Source organism: Uloborus diversus, chromosome 4 (assembly GCF_026930045.1).
Source record: "Uloborus diversus isolate 005 chromosome 4, Udiv.v.3.1, whole genome shotgun sequence".
Taxonomy (NCBI): Eukaryota; Metazoa; Arthropoda; class Arachnida; order Araneae; family Uloboridae; genus Uloborus; species Uloborus diversus.
Genome location: NC_072734.1, coordinates 42,004,394 through 42,019,943, shown reverse-complemented (window position 1 = coordinate 42,019,943; position 15,550 = coordinate 42,004,394).

The window sequence follows — 15,550 nt, the reverse complement described above, 5'->3', positions numbered from 1 at the left end:
TGACCAAAAGAATGTAGATTTGGAAAAAAAGATGTGAAGGGTGTTTTTATAGAGGTATAGAACTTTAGGTTCAAATATAACACCGTTAAATGATATAAATCGCCATGAATTTGGCTTTATTCGAAAGATGATTCTTTGCCCTTTTTATTTGAATGTGATTTCTGGTATATGGCAACTTCGGCTGGCTTGGAGAACGTCTAATCGGGAAGTCCAATTTTCTATCACTTTTTGCAGCAATGAGAGCCGTATGTGAGTGATATGTGGCGAATGTTCTAGTCCCAAGGCGTCAATCGTCTAAGGCTTATCAGTGTAAACCTGAGACTTCACAGCCCCGCAAAATATAGTCCAACGTAGTTAAATCACATGATCTCGCAGACCAATTCACGGATCCATTAAGTGAAATTATTTGTTCACCGAAAGTTTCTTTCAATAAATCAATTGTGACCGCGCTGTGTGGCGTGTTGCACGTCCTGTTGTCTATTCATGATGAAATGGCAAACCAAACTAAACACAAAACAAGTGGCAACTATCAAAATGGTCCACAGATAAAACAGTGTTCCCGACTTAAAATTCCACACCTCCAAAAAACACCCTTTACATTGTATTTATTATGTGTTACATTGAGGCAACAATCGCGAGTCACTAAGAGTATGTTCAAATAGAACAAACGGTTAACTGCGGTTAGTAAACTGCAATAATGTATGCTATATTTTACAGACTATATTTTGAAGCAGGATGGTATTGGACTAAACCTTAAGGCCACTACGCAAATTTCATAACAGATGAAAAAATTTGCAGATGACCGATGCTATATTGCCTAGAGTGGAGCCATAGCTCTTATTCTAGTTTTTAGCGTCCGACACTGGGAGCGTTTTTTAACATTTAATATGATGAACCATTGTCCAAAAGATAACGTGTACTATTCCTATTCCTATTCAGAGTCACAACTGACTACAACTGTATTTATGTCGAGGACTGCATACTAAGAGCCTTGCCTCTATTATTTTATATACCGATAGATCGCAGCACCATCACCGGATCGAACAGTTAATGAGAATTTAGAACTAGTCCAGGAGTTAATAGCTACCTGGTGCTAGCACCTCCAGAGGCATCGTTTCACTTGGAGGACATTGAGACCACGAGCATATTTAACGTCGCCCAGTCCCCTTTAATGACGACGGTGGGTCTTAGACCATCGAGGTTCGAACCCAGGACCCTCTGACTCCGAATCCGACACCCTACCGATCGGGCTACCACGGCCCCAACGTGTACTGATTCTTCCATTTTATCGTTGTCAGTTATGTTCACGCGTTATTGTCAATAAAACGAAAAGGCCAAACTCTGTTATGAATAATTTCTTAAACATTCTGCAAATTACTTCGAAAAAAGATCTACAGTTAGGACAAATTCGGTAACTCCACGACGAAACAAACGCATCATAAGTATACCAATAAAACTATCTCTTCAGCGTAAAATGACAAAGATCTGGAAATTGCATATTCAATTTGAACAGCATGATGAGTTGTATAATCGAACCAATATCTACGGTATACGAAAATGAAGAGGATACATGCATTGACTGTTAAGCATAAGCGGTGCCGTCTGCAATTTGCGAAAAACTGCTTGGTATTTCGACACAAGTGGAAAATGCCGTACTCACCAGCGAAAAAAATATCGAGATTCTTTACAAAGTTTCTGTTCGGAAAAGAAAATGTTGTGGTGTAGGCATGCTTTGCTGCTGGTGGAGTGAAGCTCAAAGTGTTTCATGAAATCAAAAACTTATCTCTGGATTATTAAGAAGTTTCGGTCTTCAATATGTTACCAAAAGCACTCTTTGTCGCAAACGGAGATTATTTACTTTAACAAGACAAAGCCTATGCTCATACCTCAAGCTATGTAAAGGCACGGTTTTAGGTCAATTAAGTGCGTTTTTTGGCGCAATTCAAATGAAAACTTATGTGACAGGTTAGTGCATAATATTTACTTAAACGGGAAATGTTACAAGAACAAGGATGAAATGAAAAAAAAACATGTAACATTCTTGGGATAATGTTCCAAAAGACGTTTTAAAGAAATTATTGGAGTGTATGAGTTCAAGATTGGTTACTAGGAAAAAAGCAATTTCATTGACTTTTTACTTTATTTTCGTCATTAGGCTAATGTGACCTCATAATTTTGTCAAACTTCCCCTATGTTCAACGCAAAATACTTTTTTTTTTTTTTTTTTTGGTGATAAAGTCTTAAAACATTCTTAAATTTAAACAAGGACATGAAAAAGCCCATTTCTGTATGAATGACCAAAATGAGTTCATTTTCCTTACTTCCTTTTACAAAAAAGGAAGTATTGTATTCGCGAAAAAAATTTCACTCAAAAATCGGCCTTAATCTCCACTTTGCTAGCCCCCGATGAACATTGATTTTTTTTTCTTTTTTTTCAACCCAACCACACGTGGATATATACCTAAGAACGTTTAGACACCCGAAGTATCCATTTTGACGATCCCCGACTTAATTACAACGAGTTTTCTTGTGAGGTCCATACGTGCGTATGTGTGTATGTGTGTATGTGCGTATGTATCTCGCATAATCCAAAAACGGTATGCCGTAGAAAGTTGAAATTTGGTGCGTAGACTCCTAGTGGGGTTTAGTTGTGCACCTGCCCTTTTGGTTGCTTTCGAATGTTCCAAAGGGGGTCTTTTACACTTTTTTGGGGGTAAAATCATTGTTAATTTCAATGCAAACTCAAGTGGTAATATAATTTGGCAAACACTTGGCAATATATTGCCAAGCTTTTGGTCGCCAAGTTTTGTTGCCAACTTTGCGACAAATTTGAGAGGTTCTTTTTTTTCCTTAAATATGTTTTCAGTTTGGTCATATTTAGAGAGTAAACCATTAAATCACATTAAAACTGCCAATATCATGAAAATTTATCTGGACAAAACGTTTTCTTTGCTTCGGTTCGCAACAAACTTGGGGTGAAAATATTAAAAGTGTTTCTTCGCTTACTCCGAGGCTCTATTATCATTAAATTGGAGTAAAAAGAAGTCATGTGATGCACACATCAGCTCGTTATGTTTATAAGCAACTGGATGCGTTAATATGCTTATAAATAGTTACGTTCACACATACTCTATTCAAGAGAGCAAAATCAATATAATTGTTTACCAGAATTCAGACGAACTTTTAACTTAAGATAGCAAGTGCACATTCATCCTTTTATGATGAGAGATAAAACAACCACTAATTTATAATTATTTTTCTATATAAATGCATTTGCTAAAAAATGAGCTTGATTTACACAACTACCCACACACACACACACATGCTACACACACATACCCCCACACACAAACACACACGCCTACATACACACACGCACACACTCGTGATTGCGTAAAACATAATTTGAACTCAAGATGTCAAAGTTCAATTTTTTTTTTCTCATTCTATAACTTTAATGACTAAAAGTAGTACTTTTGACTGATGGAAATAACCCCATTGCAGAAATAAGATCCTTTCATTGGTTGTGTATTCTTGACAGCTATTATCCTGATCCACATTGTCAAAGCTAAGCTATTAAAGCAATTCCCCTTGTCGGAAGTAGCTTAAAAATTACATCTCTCGACAATACGGTATCACGTTACAGAAAAACAATTTCTTGCACATGAGTTGTTGGCTGAAATATTCAATCTCAGTCTATTCACACGTAATTGTATACCTCTGACAATCAAACGAAAAATAAATCGATTTTCTCCTTCTGTGTAGTATAAACAGCGCTCAGCGGCTTTAAGTACTCAACTTGTAGCACTTCTCTGGAGCGGATGTTAGTTCTTTTGGAAACTTAAGCAACTTTCAATGTTATATCACTTTTTTTTTTTTTTTTTTTTTTCGATCATAAAAATAGATTAGAGTTTTGTGTTTTTTATTTCAAAATATTGAATAACTAAAAAATTCCCCGTCATGGTATGACGAGTGAAAATTGCTTCTACAATTTGAACGAAGCAATTGCCTGTTTGGTGACAGTTTGATAGTTGAAAAGTTAACCCCAACTTCAGTGGATGAACCCTAAACTCCAGTAGGTAGCGTTCATTGTTGACCACTTTTTCGTTTCTTCATCTCCTAAAGTCCTAAAACGAGTCTTACCAATGACAGTTAGGATACCGAATCCAGTTCAGCCTTGTCAAAATAAAGCATTTCCCTACATGTCAAACATTACCAAAATATAATATAAAATTTTCATGCCAAAGCGCAAGTTTCATTGTTGAAACTCGCGGGTTGCTCGATCATTGGCTATAGGTTACAAAATCATTTAAATTAAAATTTCATTATAAATTAGCTATCGCGATTATTTTAAAGTTTTCCCCCAGCGGGTAGTGTCATTACTTCATAAGAGTCAATTTCATCCCCAGAATAGCAACGAAATACATTTTTTTTTTTCATAAAAATTTGTTCTTGGAATCTAGTATACAAAATCATAAAACCAGAGTAGTTTTTTTTTTTTTTTTGCATCCGTTTTTCCCTCACATCTGTTCTTAAATAAAATAATGCATGAAGACTGAATAATCATAAGTTACTTCCTCGTTTGTGAATACTTTATTCGAATTAACTTACTGTTTGACCATCGATTACATGGAAAAGCTAAAATCCGGTTCATAGGCGGCAATGGACGTATCTATTAGTTTAAAGGGATGTTAGTTGGTTTGTTACAGATGTGCACTTTTGCCTCCCTATTATTCGGCCCCAGTTTTGTAAAAATGAAAATTTGCTCACGGCAATATATTTTTATCTAAAGTATATTCGACCTAAATTCTCACTACAAAAATGAATTGATTTATTTATTCACAACATTGTTTTGAGCTTACCATTTTGCTTTAACTTTCCCGAACGAAATGAAAAGTTTCCATAGTAACTATTTTTGTTTCCCCTCATTTTAAAGAATGCAATAAATGAATAAAGCACTAGTGAGATTATAAAATGCGTGTGTCAATATCCCATCGCTGTTTTCCATTCTCCTCTTCTAGATTCATTCATATGGAATCGTCTTTACTTTGTCGATTGCCAAATTACATACAATCCATGGTCAAACAGTAAATATCAGTTGGGCGTAACTTCTAAAAAAATCAAATTTTAATGAATCCATCATTTCCCTCACTAGTGAGGGAGTAACGCTTACGTGAGGTATATGCTAACTATTCAAAAAAAAATTATTTTCAGGACCAATATTTTTACTAGGCATACTACTACTACTAGGCCTTTTACTACTTATTTATCAAGACCTTACATATATACTCTGTCGCAAAAAAATATATGTACCTAGAAGAATTAGAGCCACAATCATGAAACTCGGCACAAATGCAGTTTGGTAGCCGATATGCAAATGATTAAAATTTCAGCGCCAATGAAACAAGACTAAGCGCGCTACGAGCAGGTGAGTAGCACTGGTGGGAGAGTTTAAAAGCATGAGTACTTGTGCCGTAGGACTATTCAATCGAATCTGTTGACTTCGGTAGACTGTATTGTGACTTATGATACCTCTAAGACGTAACCGGCGGCAGTACGAACAGCTGACGGAGTTTGATAGGGGCCGTATAATAGGCCTCAGAGAAGCAGGTTGGTCAAACAGGAGTATCGGTCGCCACCTCGGTCGGAGTGATATGGTAGTTGCTCGGTGTTGGCAACAGTGGATCACGGAAGGGAAAGTCTACCGTCGCGGAGGGTCAGGGCGTCCCAGGAACACAAATGAACGCGAGGATCACGCACTCAGAAGAGCGGTCGCGTCGGCACCAACAACGTCGCTAGCATCGATTCAACGCCACTTACCTCCTTCCAGGCATCCGGTGGTATCAAGGGAACCATTAGGAGACGACTGACCGAAGTTGGCTTAAGGGGCCGACGACCATTAAGACGCTTGCCAATGACCCCACATCACAGTGATGACAGGATTTTTGCCGACCTCGGGCAGCTTGGAGTGTGACAGACTGGAGGCGTGCGATCTTCAGCGATGAATCTCGGTTCAGTCTCAGTGCTGATGATCACTGTACACGTGTGTGGAGCCGCACCGGCCAGCGCTCCGATTCGGCATTCGTTGTCAAGCGTTATACAGCCATATCATAAAGTGTGACAGTGTAAGGAGCGATTTCTTGGGACACATGATCACCTCTAGTTGTTCTCCAAGGCACTTTGACAGGTCACAGATATGTGGACAGCATTTTAATGCCGATTGTTCTGCATATACTATCAAGTCGCCCAGGTGCTATTTACTAGCAGGACAATGCTCGTCCACATACTGCGCGATTCTCTCAACATTGTCTTCAAGGATATGACGCACTCTCATGGCTTGCCAGGTCACCAGACCTTTCGCCAATAGAGCATGTCTGTGACGTTCTGGGAAGGCAACTGCAGTCATCCCGGGATACAGGGGAATCAATGACGCAGTTGCAAAGATTATGGCATAATCTTCCGAAGGGGGTCATAAGTGACCTAATTGATTAGATGCACGTCGTGTTTCGGCTTGTATAGCAGCCAGAGGTGGCTTTACTACTTATTGATTTGTAATCTTTTGCATGCTGTAACTGCTTAATAAAATTATCTTTTATTCTGAATTTTTTAATCATCTTCTTTTCTCCTTATCCACTACATGCCTGCTAAGTTTCATGAGTGTAGCTCAATTTTTTCTCGGCGCATATATTTTTTTGCGGCAGAGTGTATCCATCCCCTTTAATGGTTTCATCTAATTCCAGCCACTTTAATTTTTCTGAATGAAACAAATTGTTTTTCTGAGAAGGACCCATTTATAAATGAAGTGCATGTGCAATGTACCTTTTTCCAAGTCCCACTGCATGAAAATAAAACACTACTAACTAATATGTTGTCAAAATGCGCATGAAAAAACTAATATGTTGCACGTGTGTATTCTTGGGTAAGCGTTGTTTACAGAACTTCTTATAATGGGGTAATTTTCGAAATTTTAATAGGGTTTTTTTTTTTTTTTTTTTTGAAAGAGAATGCTTAAAAACGTAGGATTTGACCATTTTTTAAAAAATTTGAAAAAACTTAATATTTTTTAACAATTATTTTAATCGGTACGCAGATTCAATTTCATTTTTCACGCTTCCCCACATGACATCACAAGTGATGAAATGATATTCACTGATGCAATTAATGCAGAGCGCAATATTTAATTCGCTTCTTTACTCAGATGTACTGGCAACGATATGGTTGATAACAAGCGTAGAGCGCAATATTTAATTCACAACTGAACTATCAGAAGCTGTAAACGCGGTAGACAGGATGCGTAAGCATTCAGCGTGCCAGTGGAATAGTAGGCCAAAGTTCATCATTTGTGACGTCATTAAGACCACGCTTTACTTGAAAAATCGCACATTTTAAAAAATTATAATTCAAAGATAATCATTTTGAAAATAAAAGTTTTTCCTCGCTCCATTTTTTTTTTTTTTTTTTTTTTTTTAACAACTTTAGTGACTGAAAGTAGTATTTTTGACTGATGGAAACAACCCAATTACTCTCAAGAAAATTTATGCTCATAATTATCACGAAAAAGTGCGCCTCAAAGGCCAAATTTACAAACTTTATAAACTACCGCCAAATGGGCCGAATTTGTGCCATCGATCCATCTTTGTGACACAGTTTCTTTTTAAATTTTTATGTCGCGTTGTGGCTATCTAAGTGTAAATAGAGCTTGGAAAACATTTTCCAACGCAGCAGTAGCTTTTAGAAAGTGTTGTCTGGTTTTTTTAAGCCCATAACTTTCGTTTTACGATTTAAAAAAAAAAATGGAACGGAATGCTGAGTTTCACACAGTTTCTGCATCATCATTAGAATTTTCTGGGAAACAACTGCTTTTTCATGGAAAACAATTTTCAAATTCTTGGAAAAATTAATATTGAATTTATAAATGTTTTAAGATTTACGATCTGAACCGGCGATGGAGCACATAGTTTCGTTTCAGTACTATGCCAAAATTATCGTCAAATGAGGAAAACGTATTCCAACTTTGCACCACCAGCTTTCATAACTGATTAGGATCAGGGCACCCCGAACCCTTTCCAATTGTACTACTTGTATTAACCACATAAGGTGGACCGAACAATAAATGGGGGGGGGGGGCTGATATCGTGTTAATGTTTAAAAAAGGGTGTAGATCCTGAAAGGTTGAGAAATCCTGCCCTAGCAGTACTTCGTTAACTTTGAATGCTTTTATCAATAAGGAAGCACTGATAGATTATGACGCAAGTGTTTTGTCCAGTTTGAATCTAGCATAAAACCGTGGCATAACTTTCACACGAAGCGAAAACAGGCAACTGAGACAATAATTTGATCTAAACTGTTATGTCTTCCTAACGTATTTAAAGTTAAGAACTACTTTTAAAATCTCCTCTCCGTTAAGGGAAGAAGTAAAATACATTGAGACTCTGATTTTAATTCCTCCGAATCTACGTTTTCCCACATTTAATGTTTTTCATCGGGTCCCACCTTCAGTTTTGCTGCTATGTATTTCCCGTATTTTACGTCTTCCTCGTCTTTTACGTTTTTAACCCAGTACTTTGAAAAACGTAGAATCAGGGTTTCACTGTCTATGTACAGACTTTAAAGGTATTTTTATTCGCAGTTTTTGAAATTAAGATATGATTGAAAGCAGCAATACGGCTAGAGAAGGAAATTCATTTTGGAGGAAAGAAATAAACGACAACAGTAATAACCAGAGTAAAGACCAATTCCATAAAATAAAATAAAAACCTTCTAAGAATGAAATAGAAGATGCAAGAAAAATATTAGACGTGTACTGTTTAGATTTTTTAACCTCTAGAATGTTTGACATTTTGTATTTGAAAAAAAAAATTAATGCATTCAAATGAAATATTTTTCAAAGTACAAACTTTTTCCCCCTTTTTCCACTATGTTAAGTTTATATTTAAAATACGAAGCGTTAAATTACTTTTAACTGCATTTTTCTGCGGTATTTTCGAATTTCAATGCGTGAAGTCGGGGAGTTCGGAAGCAAATTATTAATATTATTGCATAGAAATGCATTCCTATAGATTTTTCCGAAAACTACTTATCTTTTCAGTTCCAGAAAGTTTTTATGATTAAAATATCAATGGATGTTATTTATTTATTTTCCTCATATATTCTTATCGCAGCAAACATTTTGATAAAATCCATACATACCAGCAATTTGTCCTTTATATATATATATGTGTGTGTGTGTGTGTGTGTGTGTGTGTGTGTGTGTACTGTAACTTTTCTGTCACACGCCTTTTACCAGAAAACATTTTAAGGAACAATTCGTTTAATAATACTTTTTAATTTCATCAAAAATATATCTATTTAAACCTGCCGACAATTTTTTAATCATAATTTTTATTTTAGTATATTTTTGGTTCATAACATGTGAATTCTCTCCTCCGTGGCATGTCGCACACCTTGTGTGACTGTTTATATTGCTTAATAACTTGTTTAATTAAAAGTAGATATTTATTTATTTATTATTCCTTTTACAAGTGTCTCAAATACTAATTGTTTAAGTATATTTATTTTTTTAATACCGTGTTTTAGTTCGTTTTAGTAAGACAAGGAGTCCACTCACACAATAAAATCTCACCTCCGTTACCTAAACACAAAATGCCATTCCTCATTAACACGTGGCAGTAATGACTTCAAATTTTATTTTCCATGATACAAGAGAGTCCCCTTGTTTATTTTCAGCCATAGTTGAAGTTGCGAGTTTTTTACCGAAAAACAAAAAGATAGATCTTGCTTTAAAAACTTAGTGCGGTTACTTTGTTTCTCACCTCAGTGAGCTAGAATTTCAGAGATGTAAATTAATGTAAAAAAAGAAGTGAACAAGCTTTCATATGCTTAACATGTGCAGATAGTAGCAACGAAGAAAAAACAATTTCCTGAAAAATATATCGATTAGGCCTATATTGATGGACAATTCTTCACCTCCGTGACAGACCTTATCAACGTCATTATTTTTGAGGTGAAAATAAATGATGGAGGGGAAATACATCAGTAATAGGCATTCTACCAAAATTATAAATTGCCAGTATATCCTCAAATTTACAAATGCTATTTTTTATCATACATTTGAAAATTACTAATTAAGCCGTACTTTAATTAAGAGCTTAATATTATATTCCCACTAATCATTAAAATAGTTGATTGTTTGCACAATTAACAAATTTACTACTTTGATACTAAATTTGCCTCGATTTTTAAATATTAAAAGTTTTTCTTTTTTTTTCCGTGAACAACGCATTTTTATTTTATTTTTTTTTATTTATTAAGTTTTAAGTTTTTTTTATTTATTTTATTCATGAGTAAAATAACTGGAACTTAGCTGGGCCATTGTTTATGGTTACTCCTAGTAGATAACACTTTCACGTAAGAATGATAAAAAAGAAAACAAAAGGTTTCGAAATTGAAAAAATATTTGCGTTCAAAAGTTACGTTTTCTGGATATATATATATATATATATATATATATATATATATATATATATATATATATATATATATATATATATATATATTACATTTTAGTTTAGAATGTAGTTACACGCAATATAAAAAAGATACTTACATAGAAATAGGCTTTTAAGCTACTGTTTCGAAAAATCTTCTGTGTGGATACAAAGAGAGAAAACCTAATTTACGAAATGAAAGAAGTTTCGACACGAGGTTACTCTTAAAGTTGAAAGCTTTGACACACACATTGCTCTAAGTTAAAAATAAAAATGATTTTCTGTCATAAGAAATTTGTTGAAGATTTCTCGATAAAAGTTGGGGTTTTATAAAAGAATTCTAAAAATTTTACCGCAATTGCATTTTGTTTGCTTTAGTATTGTGAATTCTCTTTATAAAAGAAATCAACAGTATATTTATTTTCAAACTACCTTTTATGTGGGTATGTGAGATAAGTAATCGCGTTTATTTAGAAAATCTAAAAATAGTCTATCACGCACTATAAAATATTTTTTCAGTGCCTGTACTGAAATTAATTTTTGTTTCATCTATTCAAAACATATTTGTACCAGAGTACAGGCGTCTCTAGTTTCACACGGTACCTGTACTACATTGTTCCGATATTACACGGAAATAAAAAATTTGCGATTATTATGACCCGGATTCGATATTACACGACATTCAAGTCGAATTTAATATTACCCGGTTTTGATATAACACGATTTAAAACAAACTAAATATCATTTTTGTTTCAATTCACCGTTTAAAAAAATGTAGAAGATAACGAGCTAAATTTCGCAAACGATAAATATAAAAAATGCAACAATAGAATAATCCTATTAATTTTACTTTTTCGTTGTAGTTGCTCAGACTAACTTTGTTGCTGCAGAAGATCTCTGATTTCCTTTTTGATAGTACAGGGTCTGTATACTAAGTAATAAGACTCATTTTTTCCTGATGCTAGTGTACCTCCCAAGTGCGCACGAATAGGTTAGGTCAGTGGTGGGAGTTACTGGTGGTACTCACTCCGGGTCGTCTGTAAGTCTTTATTCTGGCAGTATTGTCGTTATAGTGGACATTTGATGCTAACGTCGGTTCCAGCTCCAAAATGCAGAGAACATTTGAGCAGCGTTACGCGAATAAGTTTTGTGTGCAACTTGATAAATCGGCCTCAGAGACTTTAGAGATGTGTGTAAGTAAGTGTTCGGAGATAATTGTCTGTTGAAGGCGCATGTGTTTCGGTGGCACAAGTGTTTCAAAGATGGCCGGGAGAGCGTCGAGGATGAATCTCAAACAGGGTGTCCATCAACCAGCATAACGGACGCAAATGTGGAACGTGTGCGTGTTGTGCTAAATTGGGACCGCCGGTTAAGTGTGAGAATGATTGCAAATGAAGTTGGACTTGATAAAATGACAGCTCACAGCATCATCGTTGAAAACTTGAGAAATGCTGTAAAAACCTGCTTCATCCTCCAAGACTCCCTAGTCAATAATGGTATCCCTACGCCTCCCCAGCCCACCTGCAGCCACTATTTAGCCCCAGCAGACTTCTTTCTATTCTCGAAGATGAAAACTTCACTAAAAGAGCATCACCATGGAACTCTGGATGTCATGAAAGCGCTAGTACAAGATTTGTATAGGACGTTCTGGAAATAGACTATAAAGCAGTCTTCAAAGGTTAGAAGACTCGCTGGGATGAGTGTGTGATAGGCCAAGGGTCTTATTTTGAAGAATTTTAGGTGTGAGTATTAATATCTGCAATAAATTCTTAGAACACAGCTCAGTCTCATTACTTTCATGCAGACCCGGAATGTGCTTTGTTCTCGGTGGGATGGCTTTTTTAAAGCTTCGTAATCATTACCATTAAAAAAAATGGAAAGCTTTTGAGATTAACGAATTAATCAACCGATTTTCCAACACCGCCTCTGCTTCTATATTTTCTTTGACTCAGTTGGTTGATTTATTTTTCTCTCGATACTCAAAATAATGTTTCTATTTTCGAGCTGCTCCAGACTCAACTTAATTACCTAAGAGCTTTCTATGACTAAATGTAGACTGTTCGTTTCACTGCGATCGAATGATTACTATTCATAAGAAAAATTCTGAACCAATATTCACAAATGAAAATACGTGATGCGTTTCCGGAAAGAAGCTTATTTTAACTGGGTCATTCCATGAGAGATGCATAAATTTATTTTTTTTGTGACACGCCATTTTTTATTTCGATGAAATATGGTAGGTAATATGTATCAATATTCTGTGCCTGGGCCGTGGCGGCCTGATCGGTAAGGCATCGGACTTGTGACCGGAAGGTCCCGGGTTCGATCCTAGCCGGTTGAAGATCCATCGCTTTCATTAATGGTGACTGCGGGACGTTAAACTTGCTCATGGTCACCAAGTCCTCCAAGTGACACCTTAGTGCAGGGATTAAAATGGAGAGAGCAAGTCCAATCATTGGTTTAGCAAAAGCTGACCTTAGGACCCCAAGTCACGTGACTCAATGACGACGAATGGTAGGCACGTTTTGTCTGAAACAGGTGAAAGAAATCTGATTTCTTCTTTGCTTTAAAATCTGTCACGTGACTTGGGGTCTGGGTTTCATGAATGAAAGTTTTCACTCCCTCCATTTTAACTCTTCTCAATGAGTGAAACAATACGTCTGGGGGTGCTGGACCATGGGTTGCTCGGTTTCTGCTCAGGATTTAAAAAAAAATGATAACCATCTTCATCCAGCTGGTTAAACCACAAGTAGTAGTAATTACTGGGGGGGGGGGCTGAAATGAAAAGTATGCTCCGAAACTTATATTTTTTTTCTTGGAAAAATTTTGTTCCTGAAATATAGCTACTTTTTGCACGTGGATAAGTAAAATTTGACGTTTTTGATCTTTTTTCTAAAACCTGTAGTAACCTTCTTTAAATTTGTTGAAAGATCAAACACGGGTTATTGTAAAGTTGAAAGAATGCTTGCGCATTAAAAAAAAAAAAAAAATCAGTTAAGCTTAACTAGACATTTTCCTGGGTCAAATCGTGGTTATAAAAGTGCTGTTTTCGTCATTTCGAGAGTAAAAAAGTCGATGAAAGACTTACAGAAGAAGGCTTTTTTTAAAAGGTTTCAGTTAGTTATGCATACTATAGAAGCACGGAAAACAATAAGCTGATATTGGTAGTCCTGCATTATAAAAAAAATTGCTTAAATTTAAGGCAAAAGGAAAAATTGGATTTTTGACCCCCAAAAATGGCCTGTGGATATGTTGATAAAAATTGTAAATTTTAGGGTAAGAAGCTGTTACGTTGCTCTTTAAAACTAAACAAACTGTCTTGTTATTCTAAGGCGTGGAAGAGATATAAACCTATGAAAAAGAATATTTGTTTGTTTCTTTCTTTCTTTTTTTTTTTTTTTTTTTTTTGAAAAATTATGCTTTGAAAATCTTGTATAATTAAAAACTGAGCGTCTGAAAACTATGTATGTCCAAGTTACTTCTCCCGAACGACAGTGACCATCGAACCGAGTATCGATGGATTCGTAATCTTCCCGTCTTTATGTTTGGCTATTTAACACAATCCAGCGCTAATAATTAGCGGAGATATCAATTAAAAACTATATTAATTATGACACTTAGATTTCGATATAAAATCCCTATTTTTGGAAGGATTTCCTCCATTCAAATTATTATTCAGTGCTTCATCTCAACTCTCAGCAACAATGCTTTTATTAAAACTTATAGCAAGAAGAAAACGAAAGATCTGTTGCCATTTTTGATTTTCGAATATAAACAAGTAAAATTCTTGCTTTTGTTTCAAAGGCTTTTCCTGTAATGGGGGGATTTGAAATGTTTACTTTTTGGTTATGTTTCCGCAATCTGCCGCTAAATTGTACTGATTTTTTTTCTTTTGTTTAAGCTTGATTGTTGAGCATGCGTCACTTGGCATAACTTTTGTTTTCGAGGTGGACCGTGCAAAGCCGGGCGACACAGCTAGTATAGTTATTGAAAATTGAAAGTTATTTGTTGCGTTAAATTATTTTTGTAAATATATTTCAATGAAATTTGGTTATCTAATCTACTTAGCCTTTTTTAAGTAGTGCGGAAAAGTTATTGTTGCATTATTTGAAACTTTGTTCAACAATTTTTTGGAAAGTCGAAAAAACGATTTTACTCAAAAGTTTGTCATCTTCTTTTGGCAAATTTATTTTATTTAGCGCAATTGAAACATCTACATTGAAGGAACCAACGTTAGACAGCACAAATTGCTAAGTTCCGAGAAATTACTTGGTTCTGTACAACCTGGAAATAGTTTATGTTTTGTGCTGTTCGATGTTGGTTTTCTCGTATATTGTATCCATAAAAATTTGAAGTTTCATTTCATACAAGTCAACCATACGACTGTGTTATAGCGAAAAACATTTAAATGAGTAGCAAGTGAAAGTGCGTAGTAAAACATGTTTCGGGTAGCATCAATTATTTACCCTCGTGTCCCTGTAATTGAAATATGACGTTAAAGGCGTTGAAGCGCTGGAATTTTAAGAAAAGAAGAACAATTTTGGTATAAGTAATGAAAGACATCTTTCCCACACGCTTTCGCAAATGGATGTCGAAGAAATTAGCTGTTGGACATCGATTAACCTGGATACCATGCGTGTGTGTGTATATATATATATATATATATATATATATATATATATATATATATATATATATATATATATATATATATATATATATTCGAAGTCCCAAGGGACAGGCTAAAACATTCGATATAAAAGAATATTCGAGTAATAAGCGAGTTATCAAGATTCGACTGTATATATACAGTTGACTCTCCATAACTCGAAGTCTTATAACTAGAATATTCCTTTATCTCGAAGTTTTCGTTCGCTCCTAAAATAATGTAGTATTTTCAATGCAAAGTTTTATCTCTATCTCGAATGTACTCCTTTTAAGTCGAAGTTTTAACGAAAGCTTTGTTTTCATTTATGCATAAAAGTGCAGCCAAAAAAAAGGTTTTTCTTTTTGCAAAAGTGCGCCTTAATGTGCTGCAGTCTTGCGGGAAAACCGGCCGATTT